Genomic DNA, 16,615 nt, shown 5'->3' on the forward strand with positions numbered 1-16,615 from the left:
TGAACTTTACACACAGACTTTAGTCCGGGATAGGAGGGGGGATAACGGCAAATCAATGGCCGGCTACTCTGAGGATTACGGTAACACGCAGAAAACTAATTAAGCTAATGAAGGAAGAAGCGCGGATCGGAGTGTATAAGTGAAGGAGGTGAACGTGTGACAGGACATTCTCTCTCTTTTACTATAGCTGCCCAGGAGTCCGGTGTCCAGTCACACACACGGTAAGGAGTTCTCCGGTCTAGCTTTGTGTAGTGTGGCCGGTAATTGGTCGGGGAAGTGGTGCGAGTTCTCCTATCAGAGGTCTCCTCTCTAATGTACAATGTCTGTTCTCTGCTATACAATCCTATTTTATGGGAGGTCCTACCGCCAGTGTTTAGACCGCGCTGCTCTGCACTTCTCATTTTAACCACCAGGGGAGCTCAGATCCGCGGGAGGCTGCTCCTCCGCGCTGATGTGTCACATGACCAAGTGATAGCTGAGCTGTACCATTGAAGGGGAGGGGGGAGATCTGACCCCCTTCAAGGGCTGGGCAGTGCAATATGCACTTGTGGCACTTGTATTCCTGACTCCTTTAATTTGGCCACACCCACTGGTGGGGGGAGGGGATGCCAATTATGCAATTTTTTGATGTGGAGCTTGAGCCTTTACTTCAGCCCTGGAAGTTTTACCCCCTTAATGACCAGGCCATTTTTTTGTGATACGGCACTGTTGCTTTAACTGACAATTGTGTGGTCGTGTGACGTACACAAACAAAATTGATGGTTTGTGTTTTTTTTTTTTTTTTTGTGATGTACACCTATGGCGGTTTGCGCAGCCGTGCCAACCTGCCACCGTATAATGATGGCGTCTGATCTGCAAGCAGCTAACCAGGCTATTTTTGTGTGATCTGGCACTGCAGGGTTTTTTTCCCCACAAATTGAGCTATTTGATCATAATTTTTTGCTCTATAAAGAAAAAGGGCAACATTTTTGAGAAACACTTTCTTTATGCTATAAAACATCCAATTAAAAAAAGTAAAAAATCAATCTATTCTGCTACATGTTTTTGGTTTAAAAAAAAAAAAATGGAATATGCGTAATTGATTTGCCCAAAAATTTGTCTACAAACTATGGGATTGCGATTAAGGGCTGGTTCACACCACAAAAACGCACTCAGATTGAGATTCGTTCTGGATACATTTCTACATGTGTGGTGCATGTACGTTTGCATTCCAGATGCTTCCCCCCCCCCCCCCCCCCTTTTTTTTTTTTTTTTTTTTTTTTTTTTTGTGTCTTCCAGTGCAGGGAAAGTGTGTGTGTGTGTGTGTGTAATTTCCCCTGGAAAGGTAACTCCCTGGTGTGAGCTATGCCAGGGCTCAAAATTTCAAGTCCTGAGCTTCCAGCCAGGCCTTAAGGGTTACACTCCACCAGTTACCCTGCCCCTAATACCGCCCCTAAACACGCTGTCATAAATGATCTCATGAAATGACACTTAAATTTTTTATGCAGAATTAGGTTACAAAAATAACTTTATCAGCGTGGCCTGCCTGTGGCCAATGCAGCCTCACTTGTGGCCTGCCTGTACCCAATGCAGCGTGGCCTGCCTGTGCACAATGCAGCCTCACCTGTGGCCTGCCTGTGCCCAATGCAGCCTCACCTGTACAGAGGAAGAGGCAAGTCGTCCGGATCAGCAGAGCGGGATTGTCTGCTGTAATAGCTTTCATTTGAATTTCCCGTCTTTCCAGGGCTTGTCACAGCCCCAACTCTTGGTGACGTCCTACGTCCCGCATTGGACCGGCATTATGTCTGTCAAAGGCGCCGGGCCAAGAGGTGGAGCTATGTGACAATGAGTCAAGGGAACACAGGAAGTTATAATTAAAGCTATTACAGCGGGCAATCACTCTGCTGATGCGGGCAGCTCGCCTCTTCCTCTCCTCTCTTCCCCTGGCTGGGAGACCGTGCCGGCGGTGCTCACCCCTCACTCTAAGGCAGCCCTGTGCTCGCCCACAGCCATTTCCACCTCCCAAAATGCGAGTGTGTGTGTGTGTGTGGAAAATTTGAGGGCTGAACTGTCATTGGAAGTCATATAACCTACTTTCCTTGCGTTTTTGATGTAGAAAAAAAACACTGGTCTGCATGTGGTGTGAACTGGCTCATATACTGGAATTTTTGTTTTTTAACTAGCAATGGCAGCAATCAGGAACGTGTAGCAGGACTACAGTTGTGTGGCAGACATTTTGACACTTTGTGGGAACCAGGGACACTAATACAGTGATCAGTGCTAAAAACTGCAGTGTTTTTTTTAGCAGGACTGTAACATTGAGGTGGACAAATTTGACACTAAGTGACACTTTTTGGGTACCAATACAGTGATCAGTGCTAAAACAATGCACTGTCACTGTACTAATGACACTGACTGGGAAGGGGTTAAACATCTAGAGCGCTCAAAGGGATAACTGTGTGCCTAGCCAGTGTTTTTGTGTACTTAGGTGATTTTACTAAGTGAAGATATGGCATTTATTCCATGCTTTGCAGGGAAAGAAAATCCATCAATTCACCCTGTCAGAACTGATCTGCCTTGTTTACATAGGCAGATCTCTGTTCTGTGTGTTCCTAATAATCTGTGGGTGCCGGCAGACATCCATTGACATGCACCCACTCATCAGCTTCTGCTGTGATTTTATATATGTGATTCTGCAAAGTGTGGCCGCCTTGTAGCAGTAAATCTGCTATAGGGCAGTTGGCAAACGGTTAAAAATGTAGATAATTCAAGTTATTGTAAAGTCTATTTTTCTCATATCGTCTTCCAGGACAGCCTCTGAGATGTAGGGCTCCTCCCTCCGGGACAGGAAACACGTCAACCCAATCAAATAAAAGATGTGGGCCTCCAGGCCCTCCTCAGTTTTTGTGTTTCCTGCCGGACGGGAAGGAGCACGTCGGAACTAGTAAGGGGAGCTCCTTCTCAGGGGTTGGTCCTGGGGGGAGCACCTGGTGGACCTGACCCTTGGCACCCCTCGGTCCGTTCGGAGGGAGGAGAGGGTAGCTATCAGTCCCCGCTGCCATTTAAACGTTCGGAGAGAACGGGACCCCGATGGGCGGCAATCTCCCCCCTCTGTAGCGCTAACCGCTCGTACCTGGTCGGTCGGATGGCGTGCGAGAGACGTTCGTTTCACCGGCTGGCGTTCGGGTACTGTGAGCGGTGCGTTCGTAAGGAACGCACGGCGTTGGGGTGGAGTCTTTGCGTTCCGGCATCCGGAAGTGGGAGAGACGCACTTCCGCCGGATTCGCGTCATCTGGGGGCGCCGCAGGACCTGTTCCAGTCCTTTGGGCACGGCGGTGTGACTACAGGGTTGCCTGGAGCGGTGTGAAGGCTCAGAGAGACTGAGTGAGACACAGGAACCATGGAGAGTGCAGTTGTGCAGATGGACTCCGGTTCAACAGGCTCCAGTACCTCTAAGGTAAGCTTGGTGAGGGCAGACCAGGACTTACACTGGGGGTGGAGGGGTCACTCTGACCTTAGTACCTTCCCGGGGTGGAGAACCTGCTGGTGAAGGGGGGCACTTCCTAGGCAGACCCTAGAAGCACAGTGGTGTGGTCAGGGGTGGTATTGTAATGGGACCCTGTTTTTTCGTTGTTTGTTAGGTTAAACAGGACAGAGCCCAGATACCTTTGCCCAGAAGGAAATGTGCCGTGTGCGGGGCCAAGTTAGGCACCGGTTAGGAGAAGCCGCTTTGCCCGGATTGTGTCAGTAGCCTGGTGAAAGAGGACTCGGTGGCAGCTTGTCACAATGTTTTGACGTCCGTAAAGGATGAGATAGCAACCACCTTCCAGTCATTTAAAAGCATGATGGATAGGGTGCAGGGTCCTTCTGTCTCTTTACCCAGGGCCGTGAGTGTGCCCTCCTTATCCGAACCAAGTCAGGAGGAGGAGGTGGATAGGGAGAGGTTACCTAGGTCATTAGCCTCCTCTAGGACAGAATCTTCTTCTGAGTCTGAGGGGGAGGAAGAATCCATTAGATCAGCCAGATACAAGCTGTCTTTGGACGATGTGGGTGACCTCCTCAAGGCTATATATGACACTTTGGAGATCAGGGAAGAACAGGTCCAGCTTTCAAAACACAGCATGATGTATCAGGGGTCGAGTGTGCTGAAAGACAGGGTATTCCCCGTCCATAAATCGCTAGTTGAGGCGATTCTGCTGGAGTGGAAACAACCGGAAAAAAGGCAATTTTTTTCAGGTAGCCTTAGGAGGTTCCCTTTTGAGACGGATGCGGTGCATCCCTGGAACAAGGTTCCCAAATTGGATGCTCCCTTGGCTAAAGTCTCTAAGAAGACAGATTTGGCCTTTGATGATATGGGTTCACTCAGGGATCCTATGGATAAGAGGGGAGATGTGCTGCTTAAGAGAGCCTGGGATGCCTCTTCCATTGGGCTTAAACCAGCCTTAGCAGCTACCTGTGTGGCCAGAAACTTAGAGTGTTGGCTTACACAGTTACAATCGCATATTTCTGCGGGCACTTCTAGGCAACAGCTGTTGAAGTCCTTTCCGCTACTGTTCAAGGCAGTGGGGTTTTTGGCCGATGCCTCTGCAGAATCAGTCAAATTGGCTGCTAGATCTGCAGCACTAGTGAACGCTGCCAGAAGGGCCGTTTGGCTTAAAACCTGGTCAGGTGACGCAGCTTCAAAATTGAAGCTGTGGATTACCCTTTTCAGGGGACCATTTGTTCGGGCCCGGTCTGCAAGAGGCGTTAGAGCGCACGCAGGATAGGTAGAAAGCTTTCCCAGAAAGGAAAAAGAGACCTGAGGGGAAACGCCTTTTTCGAGGCCCTAGGCAGCAGAACCTGCTGGAAAGGGAGGTTCGCCCCAAAAAGCATTGGACAGGTCACAAGGGAAGGGGTAGAGGAGGAATCTTATTCAATCCTCCTCAACACTCCCCTAAAACCTAGTGACTCCTGCGTCCCGGTGGGAGGAAGACTGGGGAAGTTCCTCCCACAATGGGATGCTTCAACCGAAAGTCCGTTCATTCGAGATGTAAAAAGGAACGGCTACAGGTTGGAGTTTGGTTCAGTTCCCCTCCCAAATTTTCAAGTAACAAGGGACCAAGAGAAGGCAAAGGCTCTGGGTCTTCTGGGGGATCTGGTGGACCAAGAAGTACTGGTGCAGGTGCCTCAGGAGGAGCGAGGCTTGGGGGTTTACTCCCACGTATTCGTGGCAAAGAAACCTTCGGGAAAGTTCAGGCTAATACTGAATCTCCGCCCCCTGAACAGATTCATAAAATACAAGCGGTTCCGGATGGAGTCAATCTTCTCGGTAACCAAGTTTCTGTTTCAGGGCTGTCACATGGCCACTGTGGATCTCAGGGATGCATATTTGCATATCCCGATCTGGAATCTCAGAGATTTCTCAGGTTGGCGGTGAGGTTGAACACGGGTGTGTTACACCTCCAGTTTCGAGCTCTCCCTTTCGGGCTTTCAGCCTCACCAAGGATCTTTACAAAGGTTCTGGCAGAGGCACTGGCCCCATTAAGGCTTAAGGCTATAAGAGTGATTCCATATCTGGACGATCTACTGTTCATAGCCCAGTCGGCCCAACAGCTTCAGAAGGATGTACAGGAGGCCTTGGGTTTCCTGCGCTCACTGGGGTGGCTAATAAACCAGGAAAAATCCCAGTTGACCCCCTCACAGGAGGTCTTGTATTTAGGATACAGGATTTCTTCGGTGGAGATGAGGGTATTTCTTCCTGCGGAGAAGATCAGCAAGCTAGAACAGGCGGTAGCCCAGCTTCAATCAGGTCGGGAAGCCCAGATCAGGGAGGTTGAGTCCTGGGGTTGATGACATCATGCTTTCCAGCGGTGGCCTGGGCAAGGCATCATCAGCGTCCTTTAGAGACTCATGCTCCGTTATTGGGATGGTAGGCAGCAGAGCCTGGATCAGGTTATGCCCCTATCCTCGGCAGTCAGGAGGTCTCTGTGGTGGTGGCGGGCCCAGGTCAACCTAGACAGGGTCTTCCCTGGTCCCCACAAGCTACGGTGGTGGTCACGACCGATGCCAGTGCGCTGGGTTGGGGTGCCCACCTAGAGGGAATCTTAGCCCAAGGTACCTGGTCGAATCTAGAGACAGGTCGTTCCTCAAACCAGAAGGAGCTTCTGGCGGTTTGGAAGGCTATAGAAACCTTCCTGTCCCAGTTACAGGGCAGGGACCTGCAAGTTCGTTCAGACAATGTGGCAGCAGTAGCCTACCTGAACAAGCAAGGGGGAACCAGAAGCCCCGCGCTGCAGGTAATTGCGGACAGAATCTTCTGCTGGGCAGAGAAGAACTTGTCCTCAATATCAGCCATTCACCTGAAGGGAACTCAGAATTTGCTGGCCGTGTTTCTCAATCGCCAGAAGATAGGTCAGGACGAGTGGTCCCTCAACAAGCAAGTGTTCGAGGAGATTGTGTCATGCTGGGGAAGGCCAGAAATAGACCTATTTGCAACAGAAGGCAACAGGAAGGTGACGCAATTTTTTTTCGGTTCACCCACAGGATCGGGCCAGGGGGATAGACGCCCTTGCCAATCCATGGCTGTTCGGCCTGTGTTATGCCTTTCCTCCTGTAAGGATGGTGGCGGAGGTCCTGCAGAAGTTCCGATCGGAAGCTACGGACCTCATTTTAGTGGCTCCTTTTTGGCCAAGGAGACCCTGGTTTGCCAGCATAAAGAGATTGGCTGTTCATCCTCCGCTGTTTCTACCAGTCAGGGAGGATTTACTTTCCCAGGGGCTGATCCTGTATCCTCAGATAAAGAGGCTCAAGCTTGCGGCCTGGTATCTGAGGAACAGATCTTAACCACTCTCTGAAAAACCCTGTGATCTTAAGACCTTGTTAGAATGCCGTAAACCAGTTACTAGGGCAATTTATGCCAAGATAGGAAAGGGGTTTAATTCCTGGTTGCGAGAACAGGGGATTGCAAGTCCTGGGGTCCCGGCAGTCCTAGATTTTCTACAAGCAGGGGGAGATGGGCCTATCTATCAGCACTCTAAAGGTACAGGTGGCGGCCTTAAGTGTTTTCCTTCGGTCCTCCTTTCAGCAGAATCCCTTTGTCAGGAACTTCTTCAAGGCTTTATCTAGATCCAGGCCTGTGAGAATGAAGACCTGTCCTACTTTGGATTTGGCCTTGGTTCTTAGGGCTTTGACCCAAGATCCATTTGAACCATTAGAGGGAGCATCACTTAAGTGGATGGTACTAAAGACTGTGTTTTTGATAGCGATCACGTCAGCTAGAAGGGTCAGTGATCTGCAGGCGCTCTCGGTCAGAGAGCCATTTTTGTTAATTTTAGAGGACAGGGTAGTACTTAAGACTGACCTTAGTTTTCTTCCTAAGGTTGTGTCCACTTTTCATAGGACACAGGATATTATTTTACCAACATTTTTCTCAACCTCAGGAGAGGAGGAGGCGAGATCTTTAAGTTTGTTAGACGTCAGGAGAAGTCTATTAATTTTTTTAGAGGCCACTAAGGCCTTCAGGAAGTCAGACTCACTTTTTTGTTAATTTTTCGGGCGCCCGTAAGGCAGGGCTCGACAAAACCCGGGCGCCAGGTCGCATTGGCGACTAGAAATAGCGACCTCGCGCCTGGGGCAGCACAGCTGGGGGTATCCTGTCTCTGTGGACCCCCCCAGTGTGATCGCGTCGGGCCGTTCTGCCGGCGGCCGAAAATTTAGGCCGCGGCTTTGAGGCCTTCTGCGGTCCTATGATTCCTTATGGAATCTGGCGCCCTCTTGTGGTTGCTGTTGGTATGACAAACCAGCAATGCTAATAAAGTTTCCTCTGCCTGTTTTATTACCTGCCTCTTCTTCCCTTTATTTAGAACCCCCTAAACATTATATATATTTTTTTATTCTAACACCCTAGAGAATAAAATGGTGGTTGTTGCAATACTGTCTGTCACACCGTATTTGTGCAGCGGACTTACAAGCGCACTTTTGTTGGGAAAAATAATTTAGTTAATAAAAAAATAAGACAACAGTAAAGTTAGCCCAATTATTTTTTATATTGTGAAAGATAATGTTACGCCGAGTAAATTGATACCCAACATGTCAAGCTTCAAAATTGCACCCGCTCATGGAATGGAGACAAACTTTTACCCTTTAAAATATCCATAGGTGACGTTTAAAAATATTCTACAGGTTGCACGTTTTGAGTTAGAGGAGGTCTGGGGCTAGAATTATTGCTCTCGCTTTACCTTTCACGGCGCTACCTCCTATGTGTGGTTCGAACACCGATTTTATATGCGGGCAGGACAGGGCGCGTTTAAAAATTATTATTTTTTCTGCTTATTTTAACTTTTTTTTTTTTCCACTGTTCTTTTAAAAAAAAATTGTCACTTTTATTCTTATTACAAGGAATGTAAAAATCCCTTGTAATAGAAAAAGCATGACAGGTCCTCTTAAATATGAGATCTGGGGTCAGAGAGACCTCGGATCTCATATATACACTAAAATGCAATTGAAAAAAAAAATTGTCATTTGAAAAAAATAAATAAAATGTCCCTCTAAGAGCTATGGGCAATGACTTGGAGACGGGGGGGGGGGGGGGGGGGGGCGGCGACGGCGCTGCCATCTTCCCCTCACTCGTCTCCATGTCAGGCCAGGGACAGGTCCGGATCGCCGTCACGGACCTGGCGCTTTAACTTTTTAAGCTGGCTCCTAGATTCCAAGCAAATTTGTCAACCCCTGCCGTAAGGGCTGCAAGGCGTCCAAATCGTCTATCGCCAGGTGGATACGAATGGCGATAGTTAACGCCTATGAATTAGAGGGGAAGCAGGCACCCTTAGTTAAGGCACACTCTACAAGGGCGGTTTCCGCATCATGGGCAGAGAGGGCTGGAGCCTCTCCGGAGGAGATCTGCAAGGCAGCAACGTGGTCCAGCTACTCAACGTTTGCAAGACACTACCGTCTGGATTTATGGTCTGATAAAGAGCAGACTTTTGGAAGTAAGGTCCTCCAGGCAGTGGTCCCGCCCTGACAAGGTGAGCTCCTTGCTTATCATCTGAGGCTGTCCTGGAAGACGATATGAGAAAACCGGAGTTAGACTTACCGGTAACTCTTTTTCTAGGAGTCTTCCAGGACAGCCTGGTTTCCCACCCAAAGTTGTTTAAGTTGGACTAAGTGGTGAGGATGTGTACTAGCGTGATTGTTAGTGTGTTATGTCTTTCAGAGCCTTCCGGCGGTTCTTGGAGTAAAACTGAGGAGGGCCTGGAGGACCACACCTTTTATTTGATTGGGTTGACGTGTTTCCTGTCCCGGAGGGAGGAGCCCTATATCTGAGGCTGTCCTGGAAGACTCCTAGAAAAAGAGTTACCGGTAAGTCTAACTCAGTTTTTTTTCTATAAAAATAAACTTGTTATACTTTCCTGCTCTGTGCAGTGGTTTTGCAGGGCAGCCCTGTTCCTCCTCATCTCGGGTCCCTTTTTGGCTCTCATGGACCCTCCCTCCTGTTGTGCCCCCACAGTAGAGCTGCACAATTGTTAAATCGTGATCTTGATTCAACCCCTCTGACAAGCTCTATTGCAGTTTGCCGATCCTTTCATATAACAAGTGGAGAGACTTATCTGCTCTCTTAGCCCCGCACCCCCCCCCCCCCCCCCCATAAACAAGTGGAGAGATTATCTGCTCACTCAGCCGTCAAAAGAAAGCATCCTGGGCAATCTGCCAAGTGTACAACTTGAAACATTGTAACAAAGCTTACTACTTAGATCAGGCATGTCCAAAGTCCGGCCCGCGGGCCAATCGCGGTCCGGTTTTGAACGGGCCGCCTGGTAATCTAAACATATATATCTTTTGTGGCCCCTGACGATCTCCCAGCGCCGGGGCCACAAAAGATATATAGACTGGCTGCATTGGAGATAGGAGGCTGTACGAGTGCTGTGCACACAGGAGTATTTCCTGTTTACACTGCAGCCTCTGTAATAGGAAGTCCCATCTCCGCCATTGGACGACTGTTCTGTCCATCAAAGGAGGCGGGACTTTCTCTTAAAGAGGCCGCTGTGAAAACAGATTCTCCTGTTCTTTGGTGCTCGTCCAGCCCCCTCCATGTCCCCTCCAAGGCTGCACTGATGGCAATGGTAAGTACATTCCTTGCTAATAGTGAGTGAAATCCTGGCAATGGTGGCTGCATTCCTGGCAATAGTGAGTGAAATCCTGGCAATGGTGGCTGCATTCCTGGCAATAGTATGTGAAATCCTGGCAATGGTGGCTGCATGTCTGGCAATAGTATGTGAAATCCTGGTTAATAGTGGCTGCATTCCTGGCAATAGTGAGTGAAAGCCTAGCAATGGTGGCTGCATTCCTGGCAATAGTGAGTGAAATCCTGGCAATGGTGGCTGCATTTCTGGCAATAGTGAGTGAAATCCTGGCAATGGTGGCTGCATTCCTGGCAATAGTGAGTGAAATCCTGGCAATGGTGGCTGCATTCCTGGCAATAGTATGTGAAATCCTGGCTAATGGTGGCTGCATTTCTGGCAATAGTATGGGAAATCCTGGCAATGGTGGCTGCATTCCTGGCAATAGTATGGGAAATCCTGGCAATGGTGGCTGCATTCCTGGCTAATAGTGAGTGAAATCCTGGCAATGGTGGCTGCATTCCTGGCAATAGTATGTGAAATCCTGGCTAATGGTGGCTGCATTTCTGGCAATAGTATGGGAAATCCTGGCAATGGTGGCTGCATTCCTGGCAATAGTATGTGAAATCCTGGCAATGGTGGCTGCATTTCTGGCAATAGTATGTGAAATCCTGGCAATGGTGGCTGCATTCCTGGCAATAGTGAGTGAAATCCTGGCTAATGGTGGCTGCAATCCTGGCTAATGGTGGCTGCAATCCTGGCTAATGGTGGCTCCGCAGATGGGCACTGACCCTTATTTTGCTTCAGTTTATTTAAAATTTTAAGTTTTTTTTTTTTTTTTTTTTTTTTTTTTGCCTGAAACTTCCCTCTTATTCGCCAATAAATACAGTATATCCAAATAACACGCCTAAGCTCATCTCTTCAACACACACAGCCACAAAGGCAAGAGAATTTTTGTTGGGCCGTGTATTAGTGTTCGAACGAACACACTTAGACCGATTTTTAATGGTTCAAAGAATGTCAGGCAAAATGGTCGGCCCTCATGCATGTTCACTTCATCAAATCTGGCCCTCTTTGAAAAAAGTTTGGACACCCCTGTCTTAGATCAAAGGGAAAGGACTTCTTGTGTAAACAAATAATCTGGGCAGTCTGCCAAGCTTTTAACCACGTGTAAATGTAGGAAGTTTAACCACTTAAAGGCTGGGTTCACACCGGAGCGATGCGGGAGCGCCGCAAATCCGCTGCGTTTTCCCGCATCGCATGCCTCCCGCCGGCAGTTCACACTGCCCTATGCGGACTGCTGGGAGTGTCAGTGAAATGTTAATGACACCCCCAGATCAGTTCGCATATCGCAGTGCGATCTGCAAACTTGGACAGGAATCGGATCGCATGGTGTGAACACCCATGCGATCCGATTCTGCTGCGGACCAAAAAAAGGGTCCCATGCGAGTTTGCGGCGGGTGCGATGCAAATTCAGCCATACTATCTGTATGGCTGAACTCGCATCGCACAGAGATCGGATGTGATTTGCAGTGCGGTGCGAATCACATCCGGTTCTCGCGGCCGCAGCGGTGTGAACCCAGCCAAAGTCTAAATCTTTTTCTGACACTTCTTTCTTAAGTTACTTGAACCCCCAAACATTTTGTATATAATCAGAGACCCTAGGGAATAAAATGGCAATTGCTGCAATTTTGTCACACTGTATTTGCCCAGCAGTCTTTCAAATGCATTTTTTGGGAAAAAATATACTTCAATAAAAAAAACAAAAAAAAACTGTAAAGTTGGCACAATTTTTCACGTATATAATAAAATCACAGCAGAAGCTGATCAGTGGATGCATGTCAATGGATGTCTGCCGGCACCCACCGATTGTTAGGAACACACAGAACAGATCTGTAAACAAGGCAGATCAGTTCTGACAGGATGAATTGATGGATTTTCTTTCCCTACAAAGCATGGAATAAATGCCATATCTTCACTTAGTAAAATCATTTCAGACCCCACAAAGAGAATGGCAGGAGCCAGAGAAACTTTTTTTTTTTTTTTTTTTTTCTTGAGCCTACAAAAGTTTTCTGTTTGTGAAAGACCCCGGTATGGAATAAAGTCCCCAGAGTTGATGCTGCCTTCTGCCAGGTCTCTAGATCCACTGACCTGGCCTTTGAAGACATGGGGGTCCTAAGAGATCAATGGATAAGCATATGGATCTTTTGCTCAGGTCATGAGCAGTTTAAAGCCAGCCATGGCCACAACGTGTGTAGGCAGGAACCTCAAGTATTTCTCTTCTCTCCCCCCCCCCCACACTAAAGATTTGACATGGTTTACTCCCACTGATCCTAGAACGTTTTCTCCCATTGGCCACAGTCTGGCCTCCTAGAGCAGTGGTTCTCAACTCCTGTCCTCAGGACCCACTAACAGGCCAGGTTTGCAAGATAACAAATACATCACAGGTGATGTCATTTGTTGCACAGTGATTGCAGTATTCTAGTCTGCATCTCAGAAAAGTAATTAAAATCTGGCCTGTTAGCGAGTCCTTAGGACAGGTGTTGAGAACCACTCTCCTAGAGTCTGAAGGACAGCAAACTAGCCCTTTGTTTACAAAGTTTGGAGACTCCAGTGGTAGGCTTGTAGGCAATGGATTATCAAACTGACATGAGGGGAGGGGCACATGATTAGAATCTGGGACCCCTTTAACAGCAAGGGCCCCACAGATACCAGCCTCCCCATGTTAATGAGTAAGGGGCATACAATTACCCTGCTCATTCACAAAAATATAAACCTTTTAACACAAACTGACATATTCTTGCATATGAAATTGTGTAAATCCACTGTCAAACATGTTCTGCAGATCATGTCTGTCTTGAATGACATCTGGTAAAAGATCCCGCTGACCACAAATGCAATCCTCTCCCAACCAATGCTTGCCTGCAAATGATAAATACAAAGGGGCAGGAACTCTCAGGTGATTTCATCAGCCAAATATGAACATTACATTTTGTCTAATGAAAAGCCAGGCCAGTATTTTATATTGGGAATTTACATGACTAGAATCTCTTCTTGTGAAGCGTACCTTCACTCTACAATATACTCACCAGCCACATTATTTGTTGGACCCCTTCCCCTTGCCTTCAGAAATGCCTTAATTCTACGTGGCAGTTTCAACAGGGTGTTGGAAACATTCCGCAGATTTTGGTCCATATTGATATACTGGCATCACACAGTTGCTGCAGACTTGTCAGCTGAACATCCATAATGTGAATCTCCTGTTCCACCATATCCCAAAGGTGCTCTATTGCAGTGTTTCTCAACTCCAGTCCTCAAGGCGCCCCAACACATGTTTTCAGGATTTCCCTCAGATGAAACTGCTGTGGTAATTGCTAAAGCAGTGAAACTGATCAAATTACCTGTGCAAAATAAAGGAAAGCCTGAAAACATGACCTGTTGGGGCGCCTAGAGGACTGGAGTTGAGAAACATTCTATTGGATTGAGATCTGGTGACTGGAGGCCATTGGAGTACAGTGAGCTCACTGTCATGTTCAAGAAACCAGCGGAGAGGTTTGAGCTTTGTGACATGGTGCATTATCCTGCTGGAAGTAGGCATCAAAAGATGGGTACCCTGGCTGTAGCATACCTACCTGAAAGTTCCAGATTGGGTAGGACTTTCCAGCATTGATACCACTGTACAAGTGTTGACATACAGCACAGGCAGGAATTTGCGAGGAAACCCACTGGGTGTGCTCTCTGCAGCTGTCAAATTCAAGCTGTGATGTCTGATGGGTGGGACTGCTACTCCTCCTCCCTGCCCCTTTGTCAAGCAACCAGCATATAGGGGAAATGGCCTGCATTTATACATTGCGGCTTGGTTTTTTTTTTCTAGCTATGTGGAAGCCCTGCACTCAGCCTGGCTTCTGTAGTTAAAAGTAACAGCTCACCTATGCTCCTTTAACAGCCTCCCTACTCTGCACTGAGCTGACAAGTGCTGCTCTGGCCAAGTGCATAATGTTCAAGGAGAGAAGGTGAGCTGCACCATAATCCTCATCTCCTTCCTTAGTTGGGGAGGAGTTTGGGAGCCAAAAATGAGTGCACTGAAAGAAAACAAACTGACAGCCAGATACAGAAAGGTACTTTTTACATAGGTGACCATGTAGAAGATGGTAGCACTTGATAGGTGCAATAGTGAGAAGATGAATTGACTGTGTACCTAGCACTTTTGAACCTTGTGCATAACTTTCTCCAGAACCTACCTTTCTCTAGGTAACAACAAGGCCTGGGAATGCCCAGGAAAAACCCAAGCCTACTTGCCACCAGCTTGCAGACAACCAAATTAACCTAACAGTACGTTAAACAGAGGTTTAGTCCGCACGCATCTGCCAACACATGTGTAAGCCAGAGCCCCGCCAAGGCACCCTAGTATCTGTGGTCCTAACACAAAAATGAGTGTCCCCACAGTGGAGGCATATGCATTCCAATGGATAGATGAGGTCAGGTGGACTGAAGGGGAGCCACCCCTTAAAGGTACATACAGCACACCAAACAACCATCATGTAGCACAATGGCTGCAAAGGTGTTGGTGCATTGCTGAACCAATACAGATACGATATGAAAACTCGCCACCGCCCTCATCTATAGCTGGCTATAGCAGTAAGCAGCATTGGAAGGCTAAATCGGATAACGACAAGGCCTGGGGAATGCCCAGGAAAAACCTAAGCTTGCTTACCACCAGCTCACAGACAACCAAATTAACTTTGTCTTTCTCTAGGTAAGTCACTCCAGAAGCACTCTGTACGTAACGCACTCTTTAAATGTACTACAAAACCCTGCACTAAACATACTCCAGAACCCTGCACTTTGTACTTGGCAAACTCCAAAACCCACCTTCCTGTGCATAACGCACCCCAAAACACTCTGTATCTAGAACTCTCCTAAACTCTGTACCCATTAAGGTCCTCCCACTGTTAGGAGTTTGGCCACACCCACTTTTGCCATGGTGCATGTAGCATGCGGCCAGTCTCTCCCTCAAGTGTCCCTCATTCTGAAGTTCAAAAGATGGGAGGTATGCTGTAGTCCTAAAGGGATGGACATGGTCGGCAACAATACTCAGGTAGTCTGTGGCATTTAATTAATGCTCAGATGGTACTAAGGGACCCAAAGTGTGCCAAGAAAATATTCACCACAAGACAGGATGGATCCATGCTTTTATGTGTACGCCAAATTCAGACTGACATTAAGATTCCTCAGCCCAGACAATGTTTTTCCAATCTATTGTCTAATTTTGGTGAGCCTGTGCAAACTGTAGCCTCAGTTTCCTGTTAGCTGACAGGAGTGGCACCCTATTTGGTCTTCTGCTGTAGCCCATCTACTTCACGGTTTGTTGTGCAATCAGAGATTGTATTCTGCATACCTTGGTGGTAATGAGTGGTTAGTTGAGTTATTGTTGCCTTTCCATAATCTCCAACCAATCTGCCCATTCTCCTCTGACCTCTGTAAACTTTAGCGATAGTTGTGACCATCCCCAGTAGATTGGCAGTTTTTGACAAACCCAGAGCAGATCGTCTGGCATTAACCATGCCATGTTCAAAATAATTAAAATCCCCTTTCTTCCCCCATTCCGACGCTCGATTTGAACTTCAAGTCTTCACCACATCTGGATGCCTAAATGTGTTGCGGTTCTGCCATGTGGGTGATTAGCAATTTGTATTGCCAAGCAATTGAACAGATGCACCTAAAAGTGGCCGGTGAGTGTAAATTATCAGTACTTTAAAAATATTCAGTACATGCGGTATATTGTAGTACAATCAACAAACGGCTAAACACATTTGGCTCTTGAGAGATATTCTACCACCTATGTCTGTTCCGTATGCAAATTTATCTTAAATTGACTGTTGGCCTAGATTCACATTTGCAACTCATGTTCTGCAGATAAAGCAGCCCATTCATTTCAATGATCTGCCCTAACCACAGAAATGGTGTAAAGTCGCAAATTTGTAAAATTTTGCCGAACAGAATCCTGCGACTTTGCTTGAGGGCAAAAACAGACCTTTTGCCAATTCATGGGGGCACTATCGGGAATTAATGGCACCCCTGCATGACTGCTAAAGGGCAGCATGCATTTGCTGTGGGTTGAGAACACATGCAATTTTGCCAGTATTCCTGACTTGCACAAGTGTGATCCTAGGGTTAGCTTGTGTCTTTGTTCACTTTGCCCCTGCTGAGACTTCCTTGCACTTACTATTTACTGCATGGATAGCAAGAATACAGGGGTTTTAAACCTTCCCTGCTCTAAGGACATTCCTGCGTGTAATGCATCCGTATCATGCCTCACTTGTTCTGAGCTTGTCTGCACTTGGAGTTTATGGAATTGCAATAAAACCTTTTTAATAGTTCACTTTTTGGAGTGCAGTCACCTCTCCATGTGTCAAGTTTTGGCTTTATATTTTAAGTAACCCTTCTAATGTACACTGATTTTCATCTGCTGCTCAGTTATGCAACACAACCATTACCAGTGCTGACACTTTTATTCAATGCTTGAAATAAAGGAAAGTTTA

At 47.3% G+C, this 16,615-nt stretch overlaps 1 pseudogene across 1 annotated transcript in view; it reads left to right on the top strand.

Annotated features, from left to right (window-relative positions):
* Positions 1-16,615, top strand: part of LOC143983737 (uncharacterized) — an 84,060-nt pseudogene continuing 67,445 nt past the window's right edge. The window contains exon 1 of the transcript XR_013274636.1: positions 1-221. The product of XR_013274636.1 is annotated as an uncharacterized LOC143983737 (transcript). The remainder of the gene's footprint in view (positions 222-16,615) is intronic.

Source organism: Lithobates pipiens, unplaced genomic scaffold (assembly GCF_037356315.1).
Source record: "Lithobates pipiens isolate NorthernLeopardFrog02 unplaced genomic scaffold, aLitPip1_a1.2 Scaffold_16, whole genome shotgun sequence".
Classification (NCBI taxonomy): Eukaryota; Metazoa; Chordata; class Amphibia; order Anura; family Ranidae; genus Lithobates; species Lithobates pipiens.